This window comes from Manduca sexta, chromosome 9 (assembly GCF_014839805.1).
Source record: "Manduca sexta isolate Smith_Timp_Sample1 chromosome 9, JHU_Msex_v1.0, whole genome shotgun sequence".
Lineage (NCBI taxonomy): Eukaryota > Metazoa > Arthropoda > Insecta > Lepidoptera > Sphingidae > Manduca > Manduca sexta.
In genome coordinates, this window is record NC_051123.1 from 1,848,684 (window position 1) to 1,864,395 (window position 15,712).

At 34.6% G+C, this 15,712-nt stretch overlaps 1 protein-coding gene across 1 annotated transcript in view; it reads left to right on the forward strand.

Annotated features, from left to right (window-relative positions):
* The window catches only part of LOC115455705, a 45,892-nt gene continuing 30,180 nt past the window's right edge, over positions 1-15,712 (forward strand). Inside the window, exon 1 of the mRNA XM_037436943.1 lies at positions 1-280. The gene's annotated coding sequence lies outside the window, so the exon portion shown is untranslated. The remainder of the gene's footprint in view (positions 281-15,712) is intronic.

A 15,712-nucleotide genomic window follows, 5' to 3' on the forward strand; every position in this document is an offset into this window, starting at 1 on the left:
CCGGCGCGATCGCTACACGCCTGCGCGTGATACTTCCGAACCTAAGTAGATTTCCATCGCTCACACGCGAAAAAAATGACTATGGTTTGAGCGCGCGTGATTCGAATTTCGAACGTAATTTGACAAGTGATGTGCATTTCGTTCTGTGTTTGAATTTCGAACGTCTCCATTCTGATGTTAACGAGTTTCTTTGCACTAATGTTTTGACCACCTCCGCTGCGACGTAATTAAAAACTTTTTGGATTTTGCTCTGTGTTAGCTGAATACGGACTTTATTATGGTGAGCTTTAAATATAATATAATCTGTTATTGTTATTATTAATTATAATTAATACTATGACACAGTTTAATGTAAAAATAGTTGTTATATTTTTGTTTTTTTTTTTTTACTGGCTTTTATTGAAAGATATTTTGTATTTTTTAGTATTATATCTAAATGAGATCCGAAAATTTTCTACCAAAATTGTATTTCAGACTATTTTATAATTATTATGTTGATAAATTGTGACACTGTCTCTATGATAATAATTATGAGGATAAATGAAAATGCTACACCAATTAACCGCTAAGTATGAGCAAATAAACTCTTTAAACTCATTAATAACCGTTTTCCCGGTCGATTATCCGGGAAACAATCGATTTTACCGCGTCCGCTAAGCTTTCTTTAGGAGTAATATGCATCATAATTATATACGGGCTAACCATACGTAGTTGGGTACTGATGATTATAATATAATAAATAAAAATATCAGCACTCTATTATATACTGTCCTACTGCTGGGCACAGGCCTACTTCTGAGAGGGATTAGACCTTAGTCCACCACGCTGGCCTAGTTCTGATTGGTAGACTTCACACACCCTCAAAATTCTGATAGAGAACTTCTCAGGTATGCAGGGTTCCTCACATTTTTTTCCTTCACCGTTAAAGCAAGCGGTAATTCACAAAAAATACACACATAATTTTAGAAAAGTTAGAGTTGTGCTCTTGGGATTTGAACCTGCGAACATTCGTCTCGGCAATCTGTTTCATAAACAACTAGGCTATCACCGCTTGCGATGGCATTGTGTTAGATGTCGCCTATGTGGTAGTGTGTACATAGTATTATTAAAACGCTGTACCACGGTACAGTCACATAAATGATGTTGTAAGGGTGGTAGTTTTATCTACGGAATATGTTTGTTATCCCTAAATATATAATTTAAGGCCCTTCTACAAGCAAACGACCTTGGGCATTTGTGTCATTCACGGCGCACGATTAACGGCGGAAATTGGCAAAGATTTGCGCATAATTGTTACAAAAAATTAAATTGTCTTCTGAAAATTTAAAACTACAAATTTTTTCCTTATTTATTTGTCTATTGTTTGGTTACAAATAATCAATACTTTTTGTGATAGATAAATTATGAATTAACGGATCAATATCCACATTATAAAAAATTTTAACAATCAAAGTAAGGATGACGTACTTTCCAAAATATTATGTTAAATATTTTTTTTTAAATGTATTTTAGATTTCGAATTGCTAGCTTCCAAAAATACAGTTAGCATGTTCTGATGTGTGGAGGGCCGTGTTATATTTTTTTTTAACATGGTCATACGTTTGTTAGCCTGGCAGGGCTTATACAAATACACCGGTCTTGCGGGTGAGAGCTTTAGGCACTGCGAGCCCTTAAGTGAACATACTGAGGGCGACCCTCTAGAGGTTCACGGAGGCCTTGTTGTGGGATATTGTAAGATCTAATATTGGGGACGCACTGCTAATTTAGTATGGCTATTACTTCACCAATACAATAGGGTATTTATTATACGAAGAAAAAGAATACGAAATCAGAAATATAATTGCTTAAGAAATCTAACAGCAATTAATATCTCAAATATTGCACATGCGCGTAGAGGGGATACCGCTAACTCTTTCTTTCGCACACTTCGTAATGGTTGATGAATTCATACAGAACTGAAGCGGCGGCGTATTTGTATTTTGCGTGAGCGGTACATCGCTCTGAAGTCCAGGGTTTGAATCCCATGTTGTGCAAAGTGATATTCAGTTTTCTGCGCAGGATCAGCCCGGAGTTAAAAATTTGTGTCGAATTTCTATAGAATCATCTCTATCATAGGATGGAATCCACATTGTGAAAAGAGATTGCCAGTGTTAACGTCTCAGAAATCTTTAAAAAAGATGATATGTGACAGTTTGATGATTGTATGATGTGTGAGATTTCTAGTCTCATACAGCCATTTTTTAATCTCATTCCTTTTTGACAGTTTCGCACGACTCTCCTGAACTCTTGGGTATCTATCGTCACATTGGGTAACCCATAGGTCGTCCCCCGGCCTATGTCACTAAAAAAACTGTCGGTAGAGATACTCTGTGTATAAAACTCAACTATCTACCTTTGTAACACGATTAGTATTTGAATGATTTTTTCTTTAATCCAGATCTTGAACCTAATTAATTTAAGACGAGTTTGTACTCGCGATTTCGTTTGCGCGAGTCTGCCTGTGGTAAAAATGCCATTGTGCATTCTTTCTGGACGTATAACTTTAAATAGTTTATATATTCACTCTAAGGATCGTAGCTAAAATGCCTTTTTACAATCATTAAAGTTAATTGAAGACAAACATTTGGTACATATCGGGATACAAAATATACACTACTGATACCGTAGATCAGGGGTGGCCAACTTGGTAAGACCCAAGATCTACTTTTCACTGATGATACTCTGTGTGATCTACCAAGCTACATACATCTTGAAATCTCAAATGACACAACATAGTTCAGTACACAATTTATTATTATTTTGATTAAAAAATGATACAAGACGATGCGTGCAGCAGTTAGTGATTAGGTATGTTGCGCGCTGTTCTACGTATTTATATTTTTGCCTTGCCACGATCGACTGGTTGGCCACCCCTGCCGTAGATCTATTTAGTGATTTAGGTTTATTTCAATAAACAATAAAACAAGCTTTATTATTATAATATTGAAAGGATGTACGTCACAATTACCCAAAATTACGCCACATTCGGGGCAGAACGTTCATAATCCAAACATAAATGCATCCAAATTTAGAAATCGTATATAAATTAACGAAGTGAAATTAAGAAATTGTCTTCAGTATAAATAAATCTAGCTTTTTGGAAGCTAGAAATAAGAATTTTAATTAAATAACCAGTTTTTATATAACTAACGATACGGAAGTAACAAGTCAACGATTATATGAAGTTTTTCAACTCTGATTATAATTTTGTTCATTTATTTTTTCATTGTTACACACACATTGGACTTCACACACTGAAAATTCCTATAGAGAATTTTTCAGGTATGCAAGTTTCCTCAGTATGTTTTCCTTTACCGTTAATGCAAGCGATAATTCACAAAGAATACACACATAATTATTTAGAAAAATCAGAGGGGTGTGCCCTTGGGATTTGAACCTGCGGACATTCGTCATGGCAGTCCGTTCCACACCCAACTAGGCTATCGCCGCTTTCCGCACTGGGCCAGCGTGGTGGACTAAGGCCTAATCCCTTTCCGTAGTAGAGCAGCATTGGGACAGTGTATAGTACAGGGCTCATATTATTTATTTATTTTTTCATACTTGGGATGACAAGTTTTATTAAATATAAGGTATGTTCCGTTTGTGTCCGAAATGCACTTTCTAATGTAATAGACATGTCATTGTAATGTGTGACATGCAGTGGATGCTTTATACTGGGGCTGACACTATATTAAAGACGAATTTTGTCAAGCTTCAGTGCTGTAGTTATATTGCGGTACTCACTCTGTAGTACCGGGATCGAATCCTGGGTCAAGTAGTGATATTAGTTTTGTTTTGCTCAGAATCAGTCAGTGGTCTGGAATTTGAGACTGATATGGTGATAGGCTAGCCCTTATCACCCATGGTGAAAAGTGACCTGATAGCAACTCTGCCTACCCCTTCGACGATAAAGGGATGATATGTTTGTACTTTGCTGTGCCAGTTAAAAAACCATACTCTCTACTGTTTAAACTTGTTTGAATATCGACTTAAACACTTAAATATGGAGCAAATTATTTGTCAAACATTGTATCATACTCTCTACAACTTAAAATTGTTTAAATACCGACTTAATCTCACAAATATGGACCAAACATTTGCCAAACATTGTACAGTAATGATACAAACTAGAATACAATTTGATACTTGTCATGAGTAAAAACGTACTTCGCTCAAAACTAGTAACGCAGATATGCGAATCACGCCCTAGTTTGCATTCGGATTGGGCACACTTTCTTGTGCGTTAACTTAGAAGTAATTGCTCTTATTCTGAAATTCTTTTAATTAATAACATACAAGTGGCCAGTGTGGTTTTAGTAGGCAATGGGTATGTTTCTAGACCTACTCGGATAGAGACCACCATACACAAGGTGTTAAAACCCGCCATAGTGGCCCACGTAAGTGTTGTTCCGGGATCAGCCTGTGTATATCCGGTTCCAACAGGCCGGCATAATTATGGCGACTGCTGAGTGGCAATCATATCTCATCAGTCGACATTATATTGGACCCCAAACTGACACCCAAATAAACCATTATGTGACTAATAGGAGAAATAGTGTAGGCTGAGGTCTAAACATAGTTGAATCATTAAAAGGACTAGCGGTACATAGTGAAGGCATAAGGCGCCTGGTCGTGTACACGAACTGAAAGTGTGTTAATTTTTTGCTTTTATTTTATAAATATGAAATTTGTCTGCAACATAATATCGGGGCTATTTAATTTGAACCGTGTAACCCTGTAGTTATTATTCTGAATTATTTTTTGTTGCGCTATTATGTTTTCTTTACATTTAATCTGCCAAGCGATTTTCTCTTTAAATGTAGGTAAGTTCATAAATTTATAAATGGGAATAATGTGATAAAATATTTATATTATTAAGTGGGATACAATGTACATCAATTTATTACAATGGACGATTGTCTCCTTGGCGTAGATGTATTCTATACGTGGTATGACCACTACACTGAGGTTGCAGTTGCGAATCCTAGAGCGAGCAAAATGATATTTGGGTTTTTCTGCTCACTATCAGCCCAGAGTCTGGAATTCCTGATACGGCGATAGATTTACGTATCATATCATAGGACGGAATATATTGTGAAAAGTACCCAGTATCCACGTACTACCTGGTTACACCTCTGCCTACCCCTTCCATGATAAACGCGTGATATTGTATTAAAATGAAGACATGTGACTCAATACACGTACGATAAGGAAAACCATATTCTTGAAAGTACTCTTGCGCTAGAAATGTTATTTCTAAGAAGGTCTTTAGTACAGTTGCGACTTGATTTCATACGGATTTTGCGATAACAAGTTATAACAGCATCCTACAACGGTACAGTAATTGCGATCCTGCAATAAATTGTATTTAAATCGATTTTTTATTCGGTAACTTTCAATTGTGAAATTTAACACACTTTTATTATTCATTTTTAAGCTAGTCGGTGGTAAAAGTGGCGTTGGTTCGCTCGTATTCGTCTTTATACTTGAACTCAACACACTTTCAGAGTGACTTGTGTTTCTCGCAGCAATTCGTTTGCTTAATGGACAAAATTGATGTACCATTATTTGTTAAGTAAGTCAATAAGTAATGTTCTCTTGCTAAACATTGCTGTACGTTCATATTTTACCACACAAGCTTGCATTCGTTATAATGTTTGTTTTTATGTACTTTGAAATGTGAATGCGTGGTTAGTAACTTTCTTAATGCTAATGCGAATAATTTTACGTAATTCTCAGGTTGTGAATGACAAAATTTTAGAAACATCAATGAGGCATAAAATATTAATTGCTACTTGAAATATTTTGGCTGTAAGACGTGGTTTTATTGCCTATAATTTCTGTGTTAAGTTAAAAATAATATGTGAAACTTCATTCATGACCTAGTTTTATCCCGTAATTTTGTTTGTTTTAATAATATTAACATATCAAACAATGATTTCTAAATTTACATCATAATTACAACGAAGCATCCATTGTCAAAAGGGCGCGAAAACGTCACTTTTTGACAATGGGCCGCCATCTTGTTCCGCATGTGTTCGTCAGCATTTTTCTTGAGAGCTCGGTCAAGGATCCGCGATCATCACATTATTTCAAGTTCATAATGACTGCGCGGAAGTTTATTGTTGGCGTTGACACCAGAGAAAGTTATGGTTAGAGGTCGAGTAAGGCCCACACGTTTGGTAAGATGGCGACAGATAAAAAAAGAAACGGTCTAACTTGCACTTTCATAGGATGTACAGATAAGGGCCTTTGCTTTTCTATTTTTTCTTGTCATTGTGTTTAATGTTATTGGTTCTTTAGATTTTTATATCTATCTTTTTTTTTAATAATTATTAGATTTTATACCGTTTTTAGAAACGTTGTATGGCGTGCATTAATAAAAATTACTATAATCTGTCTCCAAAAAGTGTAAACCAACCGGCCAGTCATAAGTTCATGAAATAAAATGCCCTACAGTCTCATTTATAGAACTACGTTTCACTAACTATTTGTAAGGAGATCAAAATAATCATTTTATATTTTGTATTCACCATGTTATTCACTTATTACTTTAAGTTAAAAATCATCTGTTACAATTTTTATTACTTATTAAAAATAGTTGTCATTGAAGAAAGCGTAAATACATACTCCATCTAAAAATATTTCTCTTCGATTTACAAGTCATACTGCAAATTAACAACTATTCTATTTACCAATAAAATTAACAACACGTCTTGTTTCATTTATTAACAATATTCCAATTAAATACGTCAATAATCCAGTTCATGATAAATGAACCAATTTTCTCAACAAGTTACCATGCACTATCAGTGAGGAACTTTCTAGGCGCAGAATTAATACTTTCCAGATCTCGCCGCTTCGGAATATATAAACATTACGCGGGTAATGTGGGTAATTCTAGAAATTACTGGAAAAATCAACACCGAGACATGACGCTATGTGACAATTGATTATGCTGTTTTAGTGGATTTTTAAGTGCTATTTTTTTGGTATGCAACTTGATTTTTTAGTAATCAATTATGGGTAAATAGTTTGTCTGATATTAAGAGAAACAAGCACACAAATTACGCCTTGCAGAGGTGTCTAGGGTACCCACTTTTGGACAATTGTTTTCCATTTCATGAAGTGATAGGGTAACCTATCGCGATATCGGACACTTTCACACTCCGGGCTGGTAGTGAGCAGAAATAACCCAAATATCACTTTCTCGACCCAGGATTCGAACGCGGGAGCTCAAATCAGTTCGCACGCAATACAACTACACCGTGACAGTCTAATAAGAGAAATAATAGTAATAAATAGTAGTAGAGTAAGAGCTCGTGAGCCCCAGACCTTCGTTATTTTATAAAAGCTGAAAGTTTGTCAGCGCATGCTCCTAACACAGGTAACAACGATGGGCCATTATGAAGTTTGGGCTACAGTGGCTTTGGCAGGTACACGGTACTAAAGGTGTGTAAAATACCGATTTAGTTGCATCAAATAATAAAGTGAGATTTTATGGTATTACCTTCAGAAAATTATTAAAAATCACGTTATTCATTGACAGACACTCAACATCGTGGCAATCTCTTGCCAGACACCCTTAATGTTCATGAAGCTATAATTTTATTTACGTTATAGTATAAAAGCTGATTTTTATATATAGTACTTGGGTAATAAGTAGATAATGTTTCCTCGTTAGCCAGACGTTTTTGATACACACCCACTTTTTACACTTTTAATACCGTGTACCTGCCAAAGCCACTGTAGCCCAAATTTCATAATGGCCCATCGTTGTTACCTGTGTTGGGAGCATGCGCTGACAAACTTTCAGCTTTTATAAAATAACGAAGGTCTGGGGTTCACGGGCTCTTAGACTATAGTGACTAACTCTGATATTAAGTTGCAAAGGTCTGCTCGGTTAAATTGCATAATGGCTGTTAATTATAAGACTGTTTACACATAGCTTGGTCACTGAAATAACAAACCGCGGATAAGTTAATAATGATGTAGGACCCTAATTCATACGAATACGTAGGTAGAGATTGAAAATTATTAATGGTATGTTTGCACGATATGAATTAATTGCTATAAATAAGTAATATATTGAATGTAAATGCCTATTGGTGTGAATAATAAAAACTTTATCACGGGGTCGGAGCCCAAGGCGTTTTGCCTTAGAATGCCATAGAATATGTCATATGGAAGGGTGGCGCTCGGTGTTGGACTGGTTATTCGGTTATTTTGCGGATGCCTTGGAATAATTTGGGCATTATTTAATGGCAATATATAAATAGTTTTATTTACGTTTTTTAAGCTGGTGTTAATATAAAAAATACATTTTTAATGTAGAAGGGAGCGCGTGGGATTTCTGATGGTTATTTATCATTATTGGTAATTAATTTTCAGAGGCATTGCGGATGCGTTTCTAACTTTTATTGAAGAAATACCTTAAATTTATAACATCCCTTTTTTTTGGTCGTGGTTATAAATATAATTGTATCGATTGTTGACTTTAAAAAAATTGAGATAGCTGGAAATAGATTTTATACTTGGATTAATAATAGTTATGTATGTCAATATCATAAGATACATAGGGGAAAGTTCCTTATTACTACCGCCCAGCCTTCGTGGGGGGCGACTGAGCGCTTATGTTGGGGTAACTGTGCCTTACGGCCCGGCGTTGAGCCGCCCGGATTTGATGACGACCTTCGGGCGACCGCCGGGCCGAGTCCCTAACCCTATATACAACTTAAGCCTATGCACGGCCTACTAGCTAAAACTCCGCGGTGGCCCTCTTCGGCGCATTTGGGACGGCTGCGGGCTTCCTCTGACGTTGACGTGTCTAAGTCTGCGACCGCAGCCGCCCCTGCGCGGTGCCGCCTTGCGGCCCGTCTCCTATGGGGGAGGGGGGCTCAGAAGCCCCCACGCACCGAAGGACGCCCCCGGCGTCTACGGCAGTTTGAGGCCAACAACACACTGCCGTCCATCCCGGGGGTCAACCGAAAGATGTGCAAAAAATGCACAAAAATGCACTAGGGCGGACAGCCCCCTGCTGCCCGCCGACGACCCCCTTCGTGGCCCCTATTAGTCGCCTCTTACGACAGGCAGGGGATACCGTGGTGGAATGCTCCAAACGCCCCCATTCCACAGGGCGAGAGACGCCGGTCAGTCATCCACCCGGCGCCTCCAGAACCGGAATATACCGGATAATTCCGGTTCTTAAAAAATATTAACAATTATTCCAGTCCGTATTAGAATCTATACGTACCGGAATATTCCGGTTCCTTAAAAAATAATAATGAATTTTCCGGTTTCTTAAACCCATATCGGTTCCAAACACCCACGCAGGAAGTAATCTAACAGTAATTAAGTATGATCTTTGGTTACTCAAAAACGTGAATTAATATTTTCTCTCACATCCTTAGTGTCTTCACATTTTGTCCAAGGTCGGACGCCGAAAGTGGCCCGTTACCGGCCTGCCTTGAGCTTTTAGATTTGAATGTGTATAATCAGAGTATATTACACAATACGTAGACGGAGCACTCATTTTGTATGTATTCATAAGTTTTAAATTATGTTGTTTTTGAAATGTTTTGTTTTAATGTTTAAACAAAACATTTCAAAAACAGTATAATCCTTTGGGTTCATAAACTTCCAAGGTATAATGTATTTGGACGCTTGTATATCTAAGCGACAAATACCAAAAATGTATTATATAAATATTTAGAATCGCCATTTTTTTCTGCGTCATTTAATCTAGGTTTTGTAAGTCTAGGACAATTTTAATATCATTAGGCTATATCTTTATAAAATAAAAAGTTTAATTTTTATGAATTATTATATTAAAATCGAAACTTTAAATCACTCTACTCAAAAATTTACTAATTGTCGCTTAGATATTATCGCCTTTCAAGCGTCGATTTATAAGGTACTATGGGTTGTTTTTGTTTCCTAGTTTAATGAAAAGATAATAAACCAGAGTCCGTAGAGATGCTTTTTAACAATCTTTAATCTTTTTAACAAAATTAAATGAATGTAAGCGACATATAACGATAAGTCTGTACACTAGGTAGATTGTATCACTTCACGTGTCGCCACCACCCATAATCGCTGATATCTCATCCTCTCCCAGTGACCGTCCTGAGCCGAGGTTCGTGACCCGTTGGATCGCCTTCAGCACGGTCACTTACTTTTCAAAGGGTTTCGAGTGCCTAAAGCACCATAAAGTCCGGTGTGTTAATATGAGCCGGCCTTGCCAGGGAAGCAAACGTTATGTCAGGTAAAAAAAAAGATGTCTACAGTTTGTCTATATGTATTTTCCATAGCGTTAGCGTTAACGATTGTTGGTAGACATTTGGGTTATGACCCCAATTCTTGCTGTTTTACCGCAAAAGAATTCAACGCATGATTATATATTTTTTTGTATGAATTGATATAAATTATATATTAGGCAAGTAATTATAGCAATACATATGTGTATTGTAATGTAGATCCTAGAATAACATATCTCTTTATTCCGGAAGGGGTAGGCAGAGATGTCTGGATTACCACGCATTCCCTTCTATAATATTTGCAATCGTTTACATCAATACGATCACAAATTCCGGGCAAAACGATTTTTATATTCGAAAGATTGATCATTTTTAAAAGAATTACTTATCGATTTCATAGCCGTAGTATATATGTTATAACACTGATGAGGCGATACTATTATAGTATAATAAGCCATAAATATCAGTAAATGAAGCGTAACACTCACACTGGCTAATGGTTCCTGCTTCACACGGAAATATCGGGTACAGTCGGTTACAATTATATTATTAATGGAAAAGTTAGATAGATATTTATCATAAGACGTTAAGGTCAAATTTTCAATTTGTTTTTGTTACGTAAAGATAACGGGATGTTAAGGTCAAAAATTAAAGTTTTGTTCACAGAAACTTCAAGAAAACGTGATATATAAGTCATAGAAGTGCATGGCTTAAGGTTATAGCTTAAGGTCCATTTTTCATACATTTTGTTTCACCTTTAATCTGGGTAACTAAACAAGTATTGACAAGTAAAGAATTTAAATTCACGTCTAGTTAGTGATTAGTTCTCGCAGTTGAAAGAAAAACGTAAAAATAATTAATATGCATGGATATTTCGGCCTTTAAAATTTAATACGACGAAATTTGAAAAATGGACCTTAAGCTTTAACCTTAAGAAATTGATTGAGAAATTTGTTTTGCATATATATAAGATACCCCTTCTGATTTGTCATGAACAAAATTTAGTAATCGAAAAGACAGATTTTTACTTAGTTATACTTATAATTCTTATTTGTTCGCTATCCATCAAAAAACTTTTCTATCGTTTTTTCAGATATTTCAATTATGCGAAACGCAAACGATAATGTCACGTTGATTTTTATAAAATAGTGGTAAAACCCCAGTTCAGCAATATAAATGATCTATTATCTGATATTAGATGATATATTGCCGTCGACATAGCATTTAATTGTATTCGGATTTTTCTTTTTCTATCAAAGATTCAAAATATTTATGTGCTTTACCCAAAAATACTAGAATTTTGTTGTTCTAAAGTACTTCATTACTTTAATCATATTCTGAAAATTAGGCACAAAATTTAAAGTCAACACAGTTTTCGATATGACATTACTCTTATTAAAGGCTAACACACACAACTACTATATCGCTTTGCATCGCCCTTTAATTAAGTAAGCTATACCAGTCTTCGCTAGTTTATCCATTTTAAAGATTGGTTCTATATCGACGGGGAAAGGCTAATGACCTAAGCGACATTTTAAGCGACACTAAGTGTTATACATATTTAAAATCAGCATTTTTCTATGTTTTTTTTTTAACTTAGTTAAAATTAAAATAAATGTAGCTTAAGTAAATTTGTTTCAATCGTCGATATTATCGTTATCAAAATAAACCTTTTGATAAGGAATGTTAAGCTTATAAATTAAACTATTTTACGGATTTTATCGCGGTTTTAATATTTTACTTTTCTCCCGACGTTTCGAAGACTTTGCAGCCTTCATGGTCACGGAGGGGACTGAGGTGTTGTTCATCCGCAAAGTCAGAGTTACAATATCTACCTAACTGTAACGCGTAAACATAAGAAATCATTAAGGAATGTTAGACTTCATTGAACATTCGTGCATGTTTATAGATGTTTGGTCAAATTAAAATGTATGATTTGCAAAATTTTGTTCAATACACAAAGCAGGACATTGATTTAAATGTAATTCTATTTTATATTAATTTAATGAATATAGATCAATTATATTCTAATAAGTAAACAACAAGGCGTTTTATATTTAATTTTTTGAAATTAAATGAGGTTAGTGGATTATAAAATAAATTAACCAACTCTAACCAAGCGATTTGTAAGTGTGCGCTAGGTTTTACGTAGTGGAGTGTGACTTTGTTAAACTCTTTTTTTCTTTACTGATCGATCAATCAGTTTAATAACTCCACTTGTGCAATATTTCTGCAAACCATTCCGTTAGTTGCATCTAATACTATAAAACAAACATATAGGAATAAATTTGGAAATAATGTTATGGATATTGACATTAAAATTAAAGTATTTTTCGGATTTTATATCCCGTGACCACGAAGGCTGCAAAGTCAAAACGTCAGAGAAAATTAAAATATAAAAACCGCAATATAATCCGAAAAATAGTTTCATTTTAATGTCTAACATTCGCGTAAAGATAGCATACTGACATAAAGACAATATGATTTTTTTTCATAATTAAAATATATATTGCCGCCATTATGCATTCAAAACTTTTCGACCTTCTCAAGATGAGGGTGATGATATTATTTTGTTTATAGTATTTTTTTGTAAATCCGCTTGCGATACACTTGCCAATACAATTTCTACTCTTTTTTTATTGCTTTGGATGACGAGATTGCACTTGCCATTTTGAGACAAGAGCTGTTGAGTCTTATGACAGTAGTTACACTGGCTACAATGATCTTCAAACCGGAACACAGCGACTACATACTGCTTCGCGGCAGAAATATACATTGCGGTGGTACCTACCCGGACTCTCACATACGAGAGACCAACCACCAGTTTTCACAACCAAACAATCATATTCAGTTAGAAATCAATCTATTACATCAAATCGATACGTAAGCTGTTACCGTAAGGTTCGCGTGTTGGACATTTCGACCGTTATCGACAAACTAGGTCAATGTTGGTTCGCACTTTTCACTTTAAAGGGACCGTTCGATATATCATTCGTAAAATTGTGGTGTGAATAATTACAATTCAATAAAATAACATCCATTATAACACTGTTTTTTATCCGGGCAAGTTGACGTGACGTCACTGCATCTGATGATAAGTGGAATCCAATAGAATATCGACTGATGAGGGATGATTAACCCTCGACAGTCAGCACAATTATGCCGGCCTGTTGGCACCAACTATAACATTAGATAGACAGTAAAAAAATATCTCCATAAAGTTCGCTTTCAAAAACGAACTTTAAAATGTACGAAATAATATTCATTTTAATGGACATGTAATTAACTGTTAAGTAATCGTGGCGAAACCAGTTAGTGTAAAGGGACCGCCAATTAAAAACGTTTTGATTAATTGATTCGAAATGTTTTTATGTTTCCATTTATATTTTATCTTCACTGTTGAATTACGGAAGATCACGCGTGTGCCTGTTAAAGTTTTGTTGATATCTTAAATATAAACGGTATATTGATTAGAGGCCTTAATAATAATAAAAAAAATGTTGTTTGTATTTGATTTTGCGGACCTTCTTCCACAGATAGATATTATATATACATGCGACTTAGATGCAGACGATACGTTATGTCCCCAAGAGCTGAACTCATCAGCAAAATGCTCTAGTCGTATGAAGATTTTAAGTTAAATGAAAATATAAAAATCAATCATTCATTTCGAAACTATTGATTGTTACCAAAATTATATTGTTATTGTGTGTCTGTTTGTGATTAGAAGTAAGATTGTAACTTAAGAAAGTGATACCATTACGATTTAAAGCTTTGATTAATAACTTTTATTAGTAAGCAGATTACGGCTCGAGATAAAAGCGAAAACAATGATAATTTTTATTAAAGACAAAATGTTCATATCAAATTATGTGCAATAAACATTAAAAAAAAAGAAAATTACGTATAAATATAATAAACAATGATAAAATCTAACATTAGCTATTACAATAAAGTAGTTAAAATTAATGAATCGTTTAACTAAGAAAGTATAAACTGTGATAGAAGATTTTTCACTTTCACTTTAAAATTATGAAATATTGATCGTAAAACACTTTTACTTATATTTAAAAAAAACCGTATATGTGTTATTACGTAATTTGCATACAAACCGGTATTATAGAACATTGATCTCATGTTTAGAAATGGAAAGTTATAAATAAATTGGTAATTGTATAAATGTTAGAAAATGTGCAAACGATAAATGTAGTTTAATATTTATGTATGCTTATTGAATGTTGAGAAGAAAGTACAGTTACATCAAGAAGAAATCAAGTAACATTGTAAGGAATTTTCAATTATACTTTACTAGCTTTTGCTCGCGGTTTCTAATAAAGTTTTCCGGAAAAAAATCCCGCTATATATTTTCCCGGGAAAGAAACTAACCTATAACTTTCCCAGGGTCTTAAACTATCTCTAGACCAAATTTCATAAAAAACCGTTAAATTGATTTTGAGATAAGCGATAACATGCAGACGGTCGGAAAAGAGGCCTTTGTTTTATAATATATATGTACAGTTTCCGATAAGACTAAATAATCAGTATTAATTAGTCAGTTTCTTGAGGAAAGGTGGTCAGCTGCTCTCTTTGGATTTACAGTATGTGTAACGGAAGTACTTACACGTAGTTTCTGTATGTACTTGTTTTCAATTATTCAGATCTCTATTTGATATTCCCGGTTTGCCCCTCCTTCCCTGGATTAAGTTTTGAGTTTAGGTCTCCCTATCAATTATTACAATTAATTCAATGGTTTGTGAAAGGTGAATACAGACAATTATTAGATTTTTTTTATTTATTTCAAAATCTCCAGCACGTCTGTTACAAAAACGTATGTCCAAAAACTACAATTTAACAACTTTAACTTTTAACAAATGGTTAATTACATTTTTTATCAGGGAGATAATATTAATAAAACAGATATTTTGAAAAATGTTACTAGTTCCAGAGATTAGCCGCTACAAACCTACAAACTCAAACTATTCCTCTTTATAGTATCAGTATATATGAATATACATTTAAAAATAATAACGACGCGGTTATATAATATTTAAATATTAAAAGTGTTTTTGAAGTTGACGCATTATTTCTTAGAATTTTACACCCAAAAAGAAGTCACCAAAAAAGTTTATTCAAAGCGTTACATCAAGATATATCTTTATTATTAGAAACTATACCTACAGTCTTTTGCTCATCCATTCGCGTCTAAACTAAATTAATTCATATTACATAATTTAGTAAACAAAGTATTAAGGAGTTACGAACGCTCTTCTAAGTGAAAGTGTAAGGGTATGCAGATTACATCACGCACGGAATGGCCCGAATTAACATTTTAATGTGAACATTAGTTTATTGGGATTAACTAGGGATAAGTCCCATATTAGCATACGACGACTAACAGTAATTTTAAAGGAAATATC